General features: G+C 39.3%; 1 pseudogene; it reads left to right on the plus strand.

Moving 5' to 3' along the window:
- Positions 1-16,164, plus strand: part of LOC109008732 — a 36,375-nt pseudogene extending 20,211 nt beyond the window's left edge.
- The last annotated feature ends 3,097 nt before the right edge of the window (positions 16,165-19,261 follow it).

Below are 19,261 nucleotides of genomic sequence, written 5' to 3' on the forward strand. Positions count from 1 at the left end.
GAGTCCATTGATATGCAGAGTGTGAGTTGGTTGGAAAGACCTTTTGAAGAAGATGAGGTGCATAAGGTCATTAGAAATATGGCCAAAGACAAAGCTCTGGGGCCGGATGGGTTTTCGATGGGGTTTTTCCAGCATTGTTGGGAAATTGTGAAAGGCGATGTTATGCGGGTCTTTGTTGAATTCCATGTTTTCCAAAAGTTTGAAAAGTGCTTAAACGCGACGTTCATAGCCCTTGTTCCGAAAAAACAGGGAGTGGTGGAAATTGATGACTTTCGTCCCATTAGCCTAGTGAGTGGGGTGTACAAAATCATCTCGAAGATTCTGGCTAATCGATTAAGTGTGGTAATGGAGCAAATCATTTCGAAACCTCAAAATGCATTCGTTCGGGGGAGGCAGATACTTGACTCAGTTCTTATTGCTAATGAGTGTTTGGATCAGAGGTTAAATGAGGGTAAATCAGGCATACTTTGTAAGCTTGATATGGAGAAAGCCTATGATCATGTCAATTGGGATTTTCTCCTTTACTTACTTGGGAGATGTGGTTTTGGGAACAAGTGGATTTCATGGATTCAATTTTGCATAACTACTGTGCGATTTTCAGCGCTAGTTAATGGTACTCCGGTGGGTTTTTTCAATAGCTCGCACGGATTGAGACAAGGGGACCCGTTGTCTTCATTTCTATTCGTAATTGTTATGGAGGCACTAGGTCGGATGGTGAAGGCAGTTGTAGATGGAGGTTTTATGGTGGGCTTTTTGGCAGGCAATAGTACTTATGGCTCTGTTATGATCTCATATCTTTTATTTGCAGATGATACACTGTTCTTTTGTGAAGCGGAGTTGGGTCAAATCCAAGCCATAAGAGCACTTTTGTTGTGTTTTGAGGCTGTGACGGGTCTCAAGGTTAACTTGGGCAAATCTGAGATGGTGGCGGTGGGAGTGGTGCCTCATATCAATATACTAGCAAAAACGTTGGGGTGTGAAGTGGGTTCTTTGCCTATGAAATATTTGGGCCTTCCTTTGGGGGCCACTTTCAAAGCTAGAGGTATTTGGGAAGGTATTATTGAAAGAGTGGAGAAACGGTTGGCTAGGTGGAAACGATTGTATCTATCAAAGGGAGGGCGACTTACATTGATCACTAGTACTTTATCTAATCTCCCAACTTATTTTCTATCTTTATTCCCGCTGCCGGCAGGGGTGGCGCATCGTATCGAGAAGTTATTCCGAGCTTTCTTGTGGGGAGGTCTAGGGGAAGAAACTAAATTCCACCTAGTGCATTGGAATAAAGTTTGTTCCCCAATTTCGAGTGGTGGTTTGGGATTGCACAATTTAAGGACTTTCAATAAAGCTCTCTTGGGGAAGTGGCTATGGAGGTATCAAGAAGAAGGGGAGTCTTTGTGGAAGGAAGTTGTAAACTTGAGATATGAAGGTGCTTGAGGGGGTTGGAGCACTAATGAAGTGAGGGGGGGCATGGTGTGGGTTTGTGGAAATATATAAGGGGGGGATGGCAATGCTTTAAAAATAACACTAGATGTGTGGTCGGACAGGGCACACGTATCAAGTTTTGGCAGGATATCTGGTGTGGAGAGCAGACTTTGGAGAGAGCCTTCCCAGCCCTCTATAACATTGCGGTTAATAGGGAGGCTTCAATAGCGGATTTATTTGTGTTTGCCCAAGACTCGTATCAGTGGAATATCTTATTCACTCGGGCCAATCATGATTGGGAGATGAACATGGTTTCTGAATTTTTTAGCTTGATATACTCTTCAGAAAGTTTAACGGCACAGGATGACAGGTTACAATGGAGGTGTAAGGACAATAAGAAGTTCTCAGTCAAAACTTATTATAAAATTCTGACGTCACAAGGTAATGTACATTTCCCGTGGAAAAGTGTTTGGAGGTCGCGAGTTCCTTCCAAAGTAGCGTTCTTTGTGTGGACTGCTGCATTAGGAAAAATTCTAACTACGGATAATTTAAGGAAGAGGGGTCTCATTGTGATGGATTGGTGTTATTTGTGCAAAAACCATGGTGAATCAGTGGACCATCTTTTATTGCATTGTGAGGTGACGAGAGAGTTGTGGAATGGGATATTTAGTAGAGTTGATGTTGCGTGGGTTATGCCGGCAAAGGTGGTTGACCTACTTGCTTGCTGGAAGGGTCTAGAAGGTTGTTCTCAGGTAGTAGCAGCTTAGAAAATGATCCTGTTATGCATAATGTGGTGTATTTGGATGGAAAGGAATGCACGATGTTTTGAAGATTAGGAGCGAACAAAGGAGGAGCTACATAATTTTTTTCTGCACACTTTACTTTTATGGTTTTCAGCTATTGTTCTTAATGGAATTAGTGTATAGGAGTTCTTAGCCATAACTTAGATTATTAAGAATGTATTTAGGTGTTTTCTATTGTATACTTCCTGTGTACATAGGTTATGTCTATCTTCATTCATATTAATGAAAATTACATTTTACTGATAAAAAAAAAAGATGTAATGTTGTTGGTCCTGGAAATAAGATGTGGCATAGACGTCTAGGTCACCCAAACTCTCATGTACTTTATACTTTTTTTAATTCTGGATCATTGGGAAATAAAACATGTTCTTCTCTTGATCTTTCTTTTGATTGTAAATCATGCAAATTTGGCAAAAGTAAAGTTATACCTTTTCCTCATCATGCATCTCGTGTATCACAATGTTTCGATATTATTCATAGAGATGTTTGGGGGATTGCACCTGTTGTTTCTCATGCGCATTACAAGTTCTTTGTTACTTTCATTGATGACTTTAGTGGCTTCACTTGGGTTTACTTCCTCCGGGCTAAGGCCAAAGTTTTTTCAGTCTTTAAGCGCTTTCTTGCCTTCTTGAGACTCAATTCTCTGCCAGCATCAAGGTCTTGCACTCTAATTCTGGCAGAGAATATATGTCTAATGAGTTTTAGGACTTTCTTCAAAGTAAAGGGGTCATCTCTCAGTCTTCTTGTCCTTCGACACCACAGCAAAATGGTGTTGCTGAGAGGAAAAATCGTCACCTTTTTTATGTGGTAAGCACTTTTTTACTTGAATCATCTGTTCTTCCTCGTTTTTGGTGTGAAGTGCTTTCTACTTCGGTTCATTTGATCAATCACTTACCCTCTCCTATGTTACATCATGTTTCTCCTTTCTTTAAATTGTTTGGTCATTCTTCTTCATATTCTGATCTTTAGGCATTTGGTTGTGTTTGTTTTGTGCACCTCCCTCCTCATGAACAACATAAACTTACTACTCAATTTGTTAAGTGTGTTTTTCTTGGTTAAGCTATACCTCAAAAGGGTTATGTTTGTTATGATCCTCATGCTCGTCGTATACGTGTTTCTAGAAATGTGGTTTTCTTTGAAAATCAATATTTCTTTTCATCTCTTGTTGATCTACCATCAGCATCTTTATCTCTTCTGCCTAGCTTTTATGATTCTCCTACAATTGTGGAAAGGTTCAAACCTGGTTTTGTGTATGGAAGACGTAGTCGACATGAGTCTGGTTCTACTTCCTCTGTGCCCCCTCACGATTTTGACGTGGCACCTGACCCTGCTCTTGCTCCTCTTCACCGGTCTACTTGCCCTTCTCGACTCCCTGATTGGTATGGTTTCTCTTCCACTGTCTCTCTTGTAGCTACTTTATCCTCTATTTTCATTCTCTCTTGCTACAAACAGGCCATGGAACACAAATGTTGATAAAATGTAATGCAAACAGAACTTCAAGCACTTGAAGAGAATCACACTTGGGATATTGTTCCTTGCCCCCTTACAGTCAAGCCTATTGGGAGTAAATGAGTTTTCTTTGTAAAGCTTCGTTCTGATGGTTCTTTGGATCGGTACAAAGTTCGCCTAGTAGCTCTGGGAAACAAACATGAATATGGGATTGATTATGAGAAGACATTTGCTCATGTTGCCAAAATGACCACAGTTCGAACCATCTTAGCTATTGCCGCTTCACAGTCATGGCAACTGCATCAGATGGATGTGAAGAAAGCCTTTCTTCATGGTGATCTCCGAAAAGAGATCTACATGAAGCTTCCCTTTGGTATGACTACTTCTCCTCATAATGTTTGTAAGCTAAGGCGTTCTATGTATGGGCTCAAGCAAGCTCCCCGGGCTTGGTTTGAGAAGTTTCGCAGTACACTTCTTACCTTTAGTTTTACACAAAATCAGTATGATTCTTCTCTCTTCTTCCACAAGTCTGCATCGGGTATAATCCTCTTGGTTATGTGTATGATATTATCATTACTGGCACTAACTGTGGTTTGATTACTAAGCTTCAGCAACTGTTACATGCAACTTTCCATATGAAAGATCTTGGCCAGCTCACATACTTTTTAGGACTGGAAGTACATCATCGGGCCAATGGTATTTTCTTAAACCAGTATAAGTATATTCAAGATCTTATTACCTTGGCTGGTTTGGAGGACACTTCTACTGTTGATACTCCTATAGAGGTAAATGTGAAATACAAGAAAGATGAAGGGGACCTTCTGGATGATCCTACTCTCTATCGGCGCCTGGTTGGGAGTCTCATCTACTTGACCACAACTCGCCCTAATATCCCTATGCTATTCATCAGGTCAGTAAGTTTATGTCCTCTCCTCGGCATCTCCATCTTGCTGCAGTTCGACGCATCATCAGCTATCTTTTAGGTTTTCCTACTTGTGGGCGTTTCTTTCCTACAAGCTCATCTCTTCAACTTGTTGCCTATAGTGATGCTGATTGGGCTGAGTGTCTGGATACACGTCGGTCTACTACGGGTTGGTGTATGTTTTTAAGTGATGCCTTAATATCTTGGAGATCTAAGAAACAAGATAATGTTTCTAAATCCTTTATTAAGGCTGAGTATTGTGCCATGTCTACTGCTTGTTCTGAGATTGTATGGCTACGTGATCTTCTTGAGGAGCTTGAGTTTCCTCAGACTACTTCTACCCCCCCCCTCTTCATGCTGATAACACTAGTGCTATTCAGATTGCCACCAATCCCGTTTTTCATGAACGCATCAAGCACATTGAGGTTGATTGTCATTCTATCTGAGATACCTTGGAGAGTCAGGTGATATCTCTTCCTTACATTTCTTCGGATCTTCAAGTGGCCGATGCCTTCACCAAAGCAATGACTTGACAACGCATCAATTTTTGGTTGGCAAATTGTTGCTGGTTGACTTATCAGCATTAATTTGAGGGGAGATGTTAACGTATACAATTTAAGAGTTTATACAATTTAGGACTTCTCTATTAATATTAGCTGTATAAATATATTACCATGTATATAGGCTAAATATCAGGGATCAATTAAATGTTTTTCCCGTGTATAGCATTTGACCTACTTTCCTTTGTGTAGACGTTTTTGCATATTGATAATGAGGAGGTTCTCGGTTTCTCTTGGGTTTTCTGAGTGTTTTGACATTAACTTGGTTGTTTTCAATGTTAAGTAGTAGGTTTTCTCTAAATTTCAACTTAATAGTTATTTTCTCTCCGTACAAAAGTATTTTCTCTCTGTACAACCAAAGTTTTCTGAACAACCAAAAGCTCCAATGAGTCCTAGAGGGATTAAGCAGTGAGGGCTAGGCAAGTTTTGGATTTAGTTCTCATTGCCAATGAAGGCCTCAATAGCTGAAGAAAATCCGGCAATAAAGGGATCTTATGTAAATTGGAGAGGACTAAGACAAAGGGACCCTTTGTATCCACTTTTATTTGTCATAGTTATGGAGGCGCTTAGTAGAATGATCTCGGCTTTGGTTAACAGTGGTTTTGTGACTGGTTTCTTGGTTGGTGACCCCAATAGAGGTACTCTTAACATTTCTCACCTATTGTTTGCATATGATACATTGATTTTTTATGAGGCAAAACAAAACCAGATGCAGGCATTAAGGGCCCTCTTACTTTGTTTTGAAGCGACGTCTGGTCTGAAAGTGAACCTCGACAAATCAAAGCTGGTGCCAGTTGGTAATGTTTGCAATATCCGACAGTTAGCTAACATTCGTGGATGTAAGGTTTCGTCTCTTCCCATGAATTACCTTGGTCTTCCGTTGGGGGCAGCATCACAGTCTTACATTTGGGATACAGTGATTGAGAAGATTGAATGTAGATTAGTTGGGTGGAAGAGATTGTATTTGTCGAAAGGTGGTCAGATCACCTTAATCGAAAGCACTCTGTCCAATTTACCAACATACTTTCTATCTCTATTCCCCATTCCAATAAGTGTGGCGACTCGGATTGAAAAATTGCATCGTGATTTCCTTTGGAGTGGTATGGAGGATGAATTCAAATTCCACCTGGTCAAGTGGGATAAGGTATGCTCTCCAATTTTTTCTGATGGGTTGGGAATTAGAAATATGAGGATCTTTAATAGGGCTTTACTTGGGAAATGATTGTGGAGATACACTATGGAACCATAAACTTTATGGAAGTCGGTGATAGACCTTGAATATGGAGGTGTGTTGGGGGGGGAGGGGGGTGAGTGGAGCTTATGTAGTAGGAATTTGGAAGCATATTAGACGAGGGTGGGGGGTTTTTTCTCGTCACACTAGACTTATGTTGGGAGATGGTTCTAAGATTAAATTTTGGAGCGACCTATGGTGTGTGGACAACACCCTTGAGGATTTATTCCCTTCAGTTTTCAGGATTGCTTGTGAAAAGGAAGCTTCAGTGGCTAATGTTATGGTGCTATCTAGGGATCAAGTCCAATGAAATGTGAACTTTAGTAGGGCTGCCCAAGATTGGGAGATTGGTAGTTTTGGGGATTTTTTTTGTCATTTATACTCCATGAGACCGAACATTCAAGGAGTTGACAGGTGTGGTAAGGCATGTTTTCAGTTCGTTCTTTTTATAAGTCTCTCACACAATTGCACCAATTCCCATGGAAGAAGACTTGGCGAAATAGGGTGCCTCCTAAAGCGGCATTTTTTGTTTTGTCAGCTTCCTTGGGTAAGATTTTGACGATGGACAACTTACAGAAACGAGAGGTGATCATAGTAGACTGGTGCTGCATGTGTAAGAAAAGTGGTGAGATTGTGGATCATCTCCTACTGCATTGCGAGGTCGCTTGAGAGCTATGGGATGATGTGTTCTGCAGGTTAGAGCTAGCTTGGGTCATGTCTGCCACAGTGGTTGAGTTTTTGGCCAGCTAGAAAAATCTAAGAGGAGCCCCCCAAATCACAGCTGTATGGAAAAGGTTGCCTATTTGCATCTTGTGGTGCATATGGAAGGAGCAAAATGATCGGACATTTAAAGACAAAGAACACTCTATAGAGGAACTTAGATCACTTTTTGTTAGAACATTATTTTTATGGGCCATAGCTGTAGATTTTAATGGCGTTGGCATTCATGACTTGTTTCTTTTTCTTCTTCCTAGATAGGCGCTAACTCTTGTATACCTTCTTGTGTACTTGGGCTTAGTCTATTATTATTAATACAATCGTTTACTTATAAAAAAAAAATTAATAGGTTTTCTCTATTATATGTGTCATTTTCTGATCAGATGTTCAGTAGAAGTGGCTATCGTTAGTTCAGAATACTAAATCAGTTGGTTCTTTTGAGGTGTAATTTAGGGCTATCTTTGTCTTGGTCTTTGGGAGAAAATTTGATTACAGCAACTAATCTTCTCACTTCTTAGCTTTTGTTCCGTGATTTATGGCTTATTGATGTATGGCCTCTAAGGTTTTACCAGTTGTGTTATGCTTTTCACAGTTTGTGCTGGAGTTGCAAGTTTATGGATTGTCCGATTCGGTGAAGTGCAAGGATGGGAAAAAAGATGAGATTATGCAGTATTCTGCTCTGGTAAAGTCGTCTGCTAGTCCTTCACTGAATCTTTGTTTAGGCAATATGAACTCTGCGTTTGGTCGTACAAATTCTGGTGAAGCTGGTTCTTTGGGATTGACTGGATTGCAAAATCTTGGAAATACTTGTTTCATGAATAGCGCTCTCCAATGCTTGGCCCACACACCAAAGCTTGTTGATTATTTTCTTGGAGATTATGGTAGAGAAATAAATCACGAAAACCCACTGGGCATGGATGTATGCTATCTTTTATTGTGGTCATAAATTCTTATTTTGATATTAACATGAGTTTTCTCCGAGTACATTTCTATGAGAAGTTACTCATTTTTCTTGGAATATCTGTAAAATATTTTGGTGCCTTAATAAGCATTCAAATCTTCACTAGGGTGAGATTGCTTTAGCATTTGGAGATCTGTTATGGAAGTTATGGGCTCCTGGAGCAGCTCCAGTGGCTCCGAGATTGTTCAAGTCAAAGCTAGCTCGATTTGCTCCTCAATTCAGTGGCTATAATCAACATGATTCCCAAGTTAGTGAGTTAATATGTCAGAAGTAGATGTTGATTTTCCATTTTTATCTTCTGGGTTGTGATTTTTAATTTCTCTTTCAAAGAAATGACGGTTCTTGTTTTGTTCATAGGAGCTCCTTGCTTTTTTGTTGGATGGGCTCCATGAAGATCTCAATCGTGTAAAATGCAAGCCCTATATTGAAGCCAAGGATGGCGATGGTTGCCCAGACGGAGAAGTAGCTGATGAATACTGGTGGAATCATTTGGCTCGTAACGACTCTATAATTGTTGATGTGTGCCAAGTAAGTGTCTCATCCTTTTTCTTTTATTCCTTAAATTTATTGTCCTTGTCTCCCCTACTCTTTGTTTTCCTGTAAGCTTCTTTAAAGTTTAAAACTTTTATTGTTAGGAAATGATGAAACGTCCTCTCCCGTTGGTTTGAGTTGCATTATAATAATGTTGCTGGTCCTTCTGGGACATGAGTAAGTTTGGAAAGGTGCCACAGTTTACATCAAAGAAAGAATTTGAAATTCTTTGTGGGACTTGAAATTAATTTTGTTGCCACAGTTGTTTGACAAATCTGAATGTCTCAAAACGTTTGTCTTGTCAATTTCTATGACCTTTTCATTTTATGGATTTTGATCCTGATCAAAATGCCATTTGATCAGAAAACGCCACATTTATTCTTTGTTACCATCTTTAGAGAAGCCAATAAAAAAAAAAAATTATGGATTTTGATCCAATCACAAAAATCTGGTGACAATAATCAGAAACTAAAGGCTAAGTTGATCTTTTCAGACCACGGTTAGGTAGCCCTTATCCAGTGACTCAACCCAAATAGATTGCTTATATAGTCAAGTCACTAATTGTGTAAACTGGTTCTGATTTGTTATTTGTTTGTTTTTCTCTGTAGCAGTCAGAACGTCAGGTTAGATTCTGTTTGGAATATTTCTTGTTGGAACAGATCTTCATGTAGGCTTGAACAGATCTTTTGTCTGTCCTCATTTCCTGCATAAAAGACGGTAACCCTATCGGCCTTATTGCCATCGTATTTTTCTTTTTCTTTTTGGTTGCAGGGTCAATATAAATCAACATTAGTTTGCCCTGTTTGCAAAAAAGTCTCTCTGACATTTGACCCATTCATGTACCTTTCCCTACCTCTACCTTCAACAACAATGCGAACAATGACTTTAACAGTCGTGAATACCAATGGGGGTAGTAAGCCATATCCAATGACTTTAACTGTGCCAAAGTATGGAAAATGTGAAGATCTTATCAAGGCTCTGGGCTCTGCATGTTCTTTAAGGGCTGATGAGACTTTATTGGTGGCTGAGGTACATTGCAGTCTCTTAATATTCTGAAAGTAAAGCTTGCATTTGGTTGATGTTTGATTTTCTACTGCTACAGATGATGTCTATATATTTTCAATTTGATATCTGACCTCCAAGGTTCCCTTGCAGATATACAACAACTGAATTATACGCAATCTTGAGGAGCCAGCTGATTCATTATCCTTAATAAGAGATGATGATCGACTAGTAGCAATCTTGAGGAGCCAGCTGATTCATTATCCTTAATAAGAGATGATGATCAACTAGTAGCCTATCAATTAGCAAAGGATACTGGACAAGCCCCTTTGGTTATCTTCATGCATCAGCGTGAGGAGTAAGTTCAATTTGTTTCTTGTTATTGATATCATTTGATTATGTAATTTCTCCATTCTTAATCGCATAATAGGGGCCTCTTGAATCCAGATTTCGACCTGACACCTTATACTAATTTTAAAAAGTACCCTATCCCCCCGAGTCATATTCAACTAGCACAGAGAGTAGTCCTTCACTCTCTCTCTCTCTCTCTCTCTCTCAGCCTCGGAACATATCAGCTGTAATTTTATTTTTATTTTGTATATATTTTCCCTGGCATTTGGTTTGGCCTTTGTGAGAAAAATTTAGGGAGGTCAGTTTTTTATCTCTACCTGACCCCTCTTTAATGAGGAACATAGGTTTGATTCTGACGACCTCTTGCCATGATAGAAAGACTTCAGACAAAAGAAGTCCTTTCTTAAAGGCTTAGATCTTGAATGATGTCTTTTAAGCATGGGGTTGCTATACGCCGCTTATGCATGTATTATATGTATAAATATATATATATATATATATATCTTTTTAACTCCTAATATATCTATCTTCTTAACCCCTAGGAGTTGGCTCAAGTGGTAAAAACATTGGTCTTGGTTGTATGCTCCCTCCAAGTCTAAGGTTCGAATCCTTTTGGGTGCAAACAATTTCTAGGGGCCATTAGACTGGGGGAACTTCCCTATGCACCCTGGGATTAGTCGGGATTGAACACCTGGTGCCAATAAAAAAATATTTATGTCTTCATTTCAATCTCTATTATCAGATTTACTTATCATTAACAAACGATGGCCTGCATGAAGATGATCAGTACACCTATAAATCCAATCGCTTGTAGGTCAACTAGCATCTACCTGGGTCCTTGGCATGTGGCTTTCAGCTGGGTGGTTCGAATCCCCCCCCTCAACTGGGCTTAAATGCCCTCCTCAAAAATGCCCAGCAAAAAAAAAAAAAAAAAAAAAAAAGAGCTTGCATCAAGTGACTGTTGAAAACTGACTGATGGTGTTGGTTCAATTGGATCAGTCGGGATTTGGGACCAGATGAGCATGGCTAGTGGTGTTACCTGCACCCCACACCTGCCATGGCAGGGTGGAAAATTCTCAATATGGCTCCGGCCCCACCTCCCCCACACTTCAGTCGTCCCCGCTGGGCGGGCGGACGAATTTTCAATCCACCATCTGGTTCCTGTCCGTTTAAACCAAACCATCCCAAATCATCCAAAATCTAACCATGTCTGACCAAAAATCATGCCAAATCGAATCTACCAACCAAGCTATCATACAATATGAGACCCTCGGTCTCTTCACATCTAGACCCAAAACTGCCGCAGTGGGTCTCAAAACCACCACTTATGACACCCATGGTTGCGGCTGTGGGTCTAAAAAAAAACCTTTGAGACCCACAACTGCGACTGTGGGTCTCAAAACCACCACTTTCATGTTCTAAAACCCACGGTCATGGTCGTGGGTCTCAAATCCACCGAATCAGAGACCCATGGCCGCAGCCGTGGATCTCAAAACAATCACTCAGACCCTTCGAGGCCGTGGCCGCGGGTCTCAAAACAACCTTGAGAAGAATTTAGGATGAAAAATATGAATAAGAAGAAAAAGAAGAGAAAGAGATGAAGAACGTAAGAAGAATAAGAAGAAGAAGAGTATGAAGAAGAAAGAAACCTTGATTGGCGGTGGGAGGACGAAGAAGAGGAGACGAAAGAGAGAAAAATATGTTAAAATGATTAGGTTTGTTATAAAAATAAAATAATAATGCTACTATGCCACCTCATTTTGCCCCCTCATTTTGACCGCTCATGCATTTATTTTTTTTCTTTTACTTACTGATTAAAAAAGTGACTATTAGTATATTGGTGTATTTTTTTATTTTTTAAAAATATTTAAATGTTAAAAAACTGTAAAGAAAAAAAAATAAAACGTGAACTTTATACTAGTGGATACGCCCAGCAGTCAAAGCTGGGCAGCACACTAGCACTACCCAAAACAAAATGATTAGGTTTGTTTAGATTTAGGTCTATATATTAGGTGGGGTACTCGTGTGCATGTGTTACAAATTTGCTAATCCCTACTTGCCCTAGTCCTTGGGGAGGGGTCTTTGCCCATCTGTCACCTAGCGGGACAGATGGATGGGGCGGGCTGGGCAGGTCTTGGTGACTTGCTGCCCAGTGCCCACCCCTAAGCACGCCTCCATGGTGGTTACTTGTATAATACATGTCCCTAGAATTGGAAGCTTTACATAATAATGTAAGATTTTAGGTGCTGAACAGCTCAAGTGGTAAAGGCCTTGGGGTTGAGGGTATGCTCCCCCTAGGTCTAAGGTTCAAATCCCCTTGGGTGCAAACAATCTCTAGGGACCATTGGACTAGGGGAGTTTCTCCTTGAATTACCCAGTGTGCACTTGCAAGAAACTCCTTGCTAGAGGGCCTGTGCATCCCCGGGATTAGTTGGGATGCTGTTTCTGGACACCCGATGCAAGTAAAAAAAAAAAAAAAAAGGTGCTGAACAAGCTCCATGATATTTGTCAACTTTCCACTCTTTGTTAGGTCTAAGTTAAGACTTGGTCTTCCTCACCTTTCTTTGGCCCTAGAAAATGTGGTTTTTGTCTCTTCTTCATAATGTCCAAATATTGACTTGTATTCTTGAACAGGAAACATAGTGACCCCCAACTCTGTGGGTCAGTGTTGACTGGTACTTGAAATGGTGTTCATGGCTGGTTAATTTCATTTTAAGTTTAAAATTAAGGTAAGGTGCCTTCTTTTATATGGAATATTGGAAGAGTTCCATGTGGGAGTAGAAAGATACACAGATCTGTTCTAGTGCTCGTCAACAGAAGTAGAGCAACACCATGGCTATTCATCAAATTTTTCTTATGAGGCAGCTTGTCATGAAAGTTAGCTAAAGTGTGATATCCATCATTCTTTTGCTCCTTCTCATACTAATCGTTCGTCGCCGTTGGTCCTCTTGACATAAGATTCTTGGATTCCAAGTCGAAAACTCAAGGGAAAACAAACATGTATCCCAGCATCCTCGATCTTCTTTTTTAGGTCATCATATGATGAAAATATTGATTTGATGGTTCCCTCTTAATTCTGGTTTTCTGTTCAATGCTACACTGTCAGACAGTACTTCCATGGGAAACTGACTTCAAGTTGGAAGGCATTTGGAGTTCCTCTTGTGGCCAGACTTTGTGGATCTTTGGGTTTGTCTGATATCTGCTCTCTGTATCTAAAATTGCTTAATTCATTTCGAATACTTGCTGAAGATGCCACAGAAGATTTTGATATCTCTCAGGGCACCGTATCTGATGAAGTTACTGGAATAGAGGGTGCAGAATGTCTTATTGGTGGAGGTGTGAACCCCTTTAAAGTCAATGGATTTGTCTCAGCCTCTGATGCTGAACTGCAATTTTACTTAACAGATGAAAAGGGAATTATCAAGCACTCCAAGCTGGTAATGAACGAGCCAGTAGCAGTCATGCAAGTGTGCAGTCGATTGCATGTGCTCGTATGCTGGCCAGAATCACAGATCAAACATTATGAGACACGTCATTTTAGCTCATTACCTGAGGTTTTCAAGTCTGGGATCTATGCACAGAGACCTCAAGAGTCTGTTTCTCTGTACAGGAGCCTAGAAGCATTCTTACAGGAGGAACCTCTTGGACCAGAAGACATGTGGTCAGTGTACATCATAATTTTTAACTTGACCTTCAAAAACATTTTCACTTTATATATGGCCTGAAACTTTTGTGTGACTCATACTGGAAGGTTGATCTATTATTGTTGGTAAATCGTTTCTGCTTTGTTGCTATGAAATATCTTCTAACATTCTTCAGTATACTGTGTTATTTTCTGTTAGAGCATCGTGGCATTCAGGCATGTTCTGTAAAAAAAATATGGATTTAGTAACTTTTAATTAGCGATCTCCACATCATCATTATCAAGAGCTTTGTTTTGACAATGGATATACGAGTCTTCCTAATTTAATGAATCAAACTTTACCAATTGTCTATGCTTGCCCATTTGTTCAAACTCTACCAGTTGTCTGTGCTTGCTCACTCTGTCAAAATATGTGCATTTCTTCACCACTTTGTTTAAACACTCACCATTGGGCTCCTTACTTTTTGATTTGTAAACTTGCCCCCTTTATTTGCAATGAACACATTAGATTATAAATAGTTTTTCCTTGTTCATTTGAGAAACACTTTATATTCTTATATCAATGGCAATGCAAGTTGTGCCACCAAGCTCAATAGCCTCGTCAAATGTTCTTTACGTGCTCAAGATATTTGTCCATTAGTTATAACTTGCGCTATTTTGTAATTTTTATGAAACAAGACTAAATACATTTTTTTTTATAAGTAAACAATTTGATAACTAAATACCTTGCAGGTGCTCTATTGTAGATGTTCCCTACAAACTCTAGAATTTCTTATATTTCCTATGTTAGCTGTAGCTTGTTATTGCAGTATTTCTATGTCAAGTTTTTTTTTTATGTAATTTTAGGTACTGTCCTGGCTGCAAAAAGCATTGTCAAGCCATTAAAAAGTTAGATCTTTGGAGACTGCCAGATATTTTGGTCATTCACTTAAAGAGGTTCTCATGTAGTCGGTTCTTGAAGAACAAGCTGGAGACATATGTTGACTTTCCTGTCGATAATTTTGATCTGTCACCTTATATTGTGCCGATGTATGGCCAGTCATGCAATCGTTACATGCTTTATGCAGTTAGTAATCACTTCGGAAGCATGGGAGGTGGTCATTACACGGCATTTGTCCATGTAAGTGGTGTTTCTTCTTGTCTTGTTTTCACCTTCTGTTGGTGATGAACTTGCCATATATTTAAAGATATCTTGAATTGTGGAAGGAAATGTTTAACATCCTATATCCACTAACATTACTGGCAGTTCCATATATATATGGGACCTTGGTTTATGTTTTTAAGATTGCTGGTACGTGAGATACAGGAAATTACTGTCACACACATTCAATAACTCAAATGAGAGAACATTTCCCCAATTTCGTGTGATATTTAGAATCCTTCATATCATCTGAGTCTATTTTCACCATGTCTGTTCTGCACTACGTGTGACTTTGTAGATTAATTACCAAGAATGTTGAGGATGCCCTTAAACGCATATACTTTGATATAATGTCTTTCAGTGTGTTAAAACTCATTCTGGGATTCTGGGAGGGAGGATGCGCCACCGGGGTGGCTCTTTCTTTTTTCTTTTTGGTGGTTTCGTTTGAAAAATGTATTATTTTATCTGGTTGGCATTGGAGCAAGAGGCCTAGGTCTTTTCAAACCTCACAAACTCATAATCACTGAGGAGGAGGATGAGAACCAAGCTTTAACTAGATGCTCGAATAACTTATAATTAGTTTATTTATTTATTTGAGTTTTTTTTTTTGTTATACTCCTGCCTCCGGTAGTGTACTCGACAGGCAGATACTACAGAGGCCAAAGGCCATTCTGGGGCTTACCTTAGCCATTTCCCATGCCTGTAGACTTCTCTTTTTTTTCTTTTTTTCTTTTTTTTTTCTATTTTGTTTTTGTGTTGTTAGCCAGTAGTTGGACTTGCTGGCCTAAGACTGCCGACCTGTAAACAAAGCAATAATCTTTGTTAAATTAAATTGGCCAGGTAGTTTCTCTTTCATATATCTTGTAGAATACTTCATCCATGGTTAAGCTTCATTGTGCTATTCTAATTGTTTTCTTATGTTGTGTAGCATTGGGGGTGACCAGTGGTACAAATTTGATGATAGTCATGTTTACCCCATAACCCAGGAGAAGATAAAGTCTTCTGCGGCATATGTTCTTTTTTACAGGAGTTGTAGAAGTATAACATCAGATTAGAATTACAAGTCATTGAAAACAATCGAAGCAAGATATCGTCGACATTTTTGGCATCTTATCTTACAAGTATTGTTAAATTAGCGTTAATTGATTCTATTGATGGGGTTTCTAGCCTGGACGAAAATGGATATGCGAGCTTAGTGAAGTGCTGAGGATAATTGTAACATAGTGTAACAAGTGGAGAAATGAATGGAAGGCATAATCAGGATTCCGGGGGGATATTCTTTACCTCTGTAGCCAACTGTGAACGAGAAATCCTTTAGAAAATTTTTCCAAAGGGGAGTTGCATCCAACCCCTGTGAGCATGTGTTGATATATTTTATATAGATGTGGATAGAAGTTATTGAATTTTTGGATAGGCAACTAATGAAAGTCTTCCCATTTGCTCTTCCTCATTTCCAATTTTCTTCTGTTTTGCATATGGCTTGTCTATAGGGTTTTACCATTTAAAAGGTTTACAGCAGAGTGTTCATCAACCTTTATCCGGAGGTGTCAATGAAAAATTTTAGGTTAATGACCATTAATATCAAGGTATGACAAGAAATAAGCAGCATTAAATGTCACAGTTTCTTAATAAAGAAAGAATTATTTTGGATATATGGAAAAATGAAGATACAAGGGAAAAATAATCAACAATTGATTAATTCCGAGTATAGTCAAACCAAGAGTAAAAAAATGCAGCAAATGTTACCTAACTTAGGAATAAATTTTTTACTGCTTATACATCAAGAATGAGGCTTAACCGCTCTCTTATCTTCCCAAACGCAGTGATTCTTTTGATAAAAGGATGTCGTGTATTGATAGATCCTTTAAACCAAAGCTTGAATACAATGTGGAACGAAGTCAAGAGAAGTGGTATAACCATTGATGCTAAGAGCATCCATACTTAAGGCATGAGCAACATAATTGTTTGCTCTTACAGTGTGCCTTGCTGACCAAAATGCAAAAGAGTTAAGGGTAGTTCTTGTATTTGCTATCAACTGGCCTGCATAGGTGTGTATGTCCGATGTTGAGTTCAACCCAGTGACAACCTGCGATGTCTCCCTCCATGATAACATTGTGATAGCCAATAGACTTTGCAAAAAAGGGATGCTTGTAGTGCAGCGAAAGCTTCAACCAGTAAAGGGTCAGGAAACAAGTTATGTTGCATCCTCATGGTTGCAAGAACCTGTCCCTCACTATCCCTTATTACAGCAACCCACACCCACCTTGCAAGAGGTTTTGTCAAGAGCCGCATCCCAATTCAACTTGCGTCTTCCTTGAGGTGGAGCTTCCCACTTTGTATGTTGCTGCTTGATGGTTGTAGAGGTCCTTTGCTGTTGAGAGATTTGTTGCAATTCTTCCATCAGGTGAACTGATTGTTGAGCAACAGTGGAAGGGTGTAGGAATAGCTCCTTGAACACCATGTCATTCCTTCTCTTCCATATAAGCCACGAGGTAATGGTGAATGACATTAGTTCCTCATGCTCCAGGGTCTCCATAAAGCCTTCTGTAGCTTTCTTATGCTTTGGCCCCACACATCTCTGGCTAAGGGGCAGTCCCATAGGATGTGCTCCACTATTTCTGATTGTTGCTTGCAGATTGGGCATGCTAGGTCCTCCAGAACCTTTCTCTTGAGCAAATTGGCTTGAGTAGGTAAAGCATTGAGGCATGCTCTCCAGAGAAAGATCTTTACTGCATTGGGAATGTTCAAGTTCTAGAGCTTGGTCCAAGGGTCCTTAGAGCTGCTTGGGTTAGAAGATTGACCCAACTGTTGGTTGTCCAGCTCAGCGAGCAAATGATATGCACTCTTTACACTGAATTCACCTGAGTTTGTGCTCCTCCAAATTAGTTTGTCGGGCTTGGGATAGGGGCTTAGGGGGATTTCCCTAATGAGTTTAGCTTCCTCCTTTGAAAAGATAGCATTAATCATGTCAACTTTCCATTGGTTTGCTGTTTTATCAATGAGAAAAGAGATTTTGGTGTCATCTTGCAAGAATCTAATGGAACTTTGAGGCTTGAAGGTTGACTGTCTAGGGAGTCATCTATCATTCCATATCTCAGTTGATTCACCATCTCATATCCTCCATATTAGGCCTTCATTAAGTAGGGATCGAGCAGCTAGAAAACTCTGCCATAGGTAAGATGTGTTTTGACCTAGTTTAGCTGACACATAAGGTCTGTTAGGGAAGTACTTCTCCTTCTAAATCTGAGCTGCAAGTGATACTAGTTTAGATACAATTCTCCAACCTTGCTTAGCTAGGAGAGCTAAGATGAAGTTAGCAAAGTCTCTTAGCCCAAGACCCCCATTGTACTTAGCTCTTTTCATTTGGTCCCAATGAACCCATTGAATTTTATGTTCTTGTGATCAGGATTTCCTTACCTACTTGGGAGAGGAACTTGGTCTTCTAGTTGGTAAGCTTGGTCTGCACCCTATCCAGGATGTGTTTGAAAGATTGAATTCAAGATTTACCAAGAAAGTTGGTAGACCTAGATACTTTTCATGGGAGTTGGTACCCCTGATCCGTGCAATGCTAGTCATGATGTCTCCGGTCTCCTCCCTTGTGTTTTTGCTAAAGTAGATTGAGGTTTTCTCCTTGTTTAGCCTTTGCCCTGAAGCATTCTCATAGTTCTCCAGCAAGAAAAATAATCTACTCCATTCAATTGAGTTTGCTTTGCAAAAAAGGAGGTTGTCATCTGCAAAAGGAGGTTGTCAAAGCAACGATTCTTTCCTATGAATCCAGCTTAGCTATAGTGATTTCCTAACCGGAGATCTTACTATAAAAAGTATCATCATCCGCAATAAGTTTCAATTTTTCCATAAGTCAGTTATACATAAAGTTACCCAATGTGATAACAAGAGATCTCTTGTTATTTGAAGACCATATTTGATGATGAAAGACCTCCATTTTCCCTCTCCTCTCCATTGCTAATTATTCAGTTCTTAGTGAATATTCCAGATTTACCTAATTCTCAACTCTACCCCTGAACAGTCATGCTGAGTCTCATCATGAATCTACCCTTATTGGGCTCTTATCATCCGGCTTTCTTCCTTTCTCGTGGGTCTCTTCTTTTATGGACCTGGACCTTTGGAAATATCATCGTGGGTCGTCACCTTCTAGTCCTTCCTCATCCTTCATCAGTGGTGTGACCAACCACTTCTTTTTCTCTCGGATTAGTCACGAGTCTTGCCTAACCATTTTAAAACTCAAATATTTATCTTAAATATAGTGGATGATTATTAAATTGAACTAAGTATTTTAAAATTTTTCAAATATTTTAAAAGTCCAAAATTATTTTAAATTGGGTATTTTTAGTGTTATTGAACCAAACCTAATTTTTTTAAGTAAGCCTCTTAAATTTTGGAGCCCCGAAAATAAAATATATTTTTAGTAGTTCATTTTATTCAAATGATTTTATTTATTTTGGAATATTATTCAATATTCATCATTTTGTTTATATTAAAACCCTACTTATTTAGATGATTGTATTTC

Source organism: Juglans regia, chromosome 5, assembly GCF_001411555.2.
Source record: "Juglans regia cultivar Chandler chromosome 5, Walnut 2.0, whole genome shotgun sequence".
NCBI classification, from domain to species: Eukaryota; Viridiplantae; Streptophyta; class Magnoliopsida; order Fagales; family Juglandaceae; genus Juglans; species Juglans regia.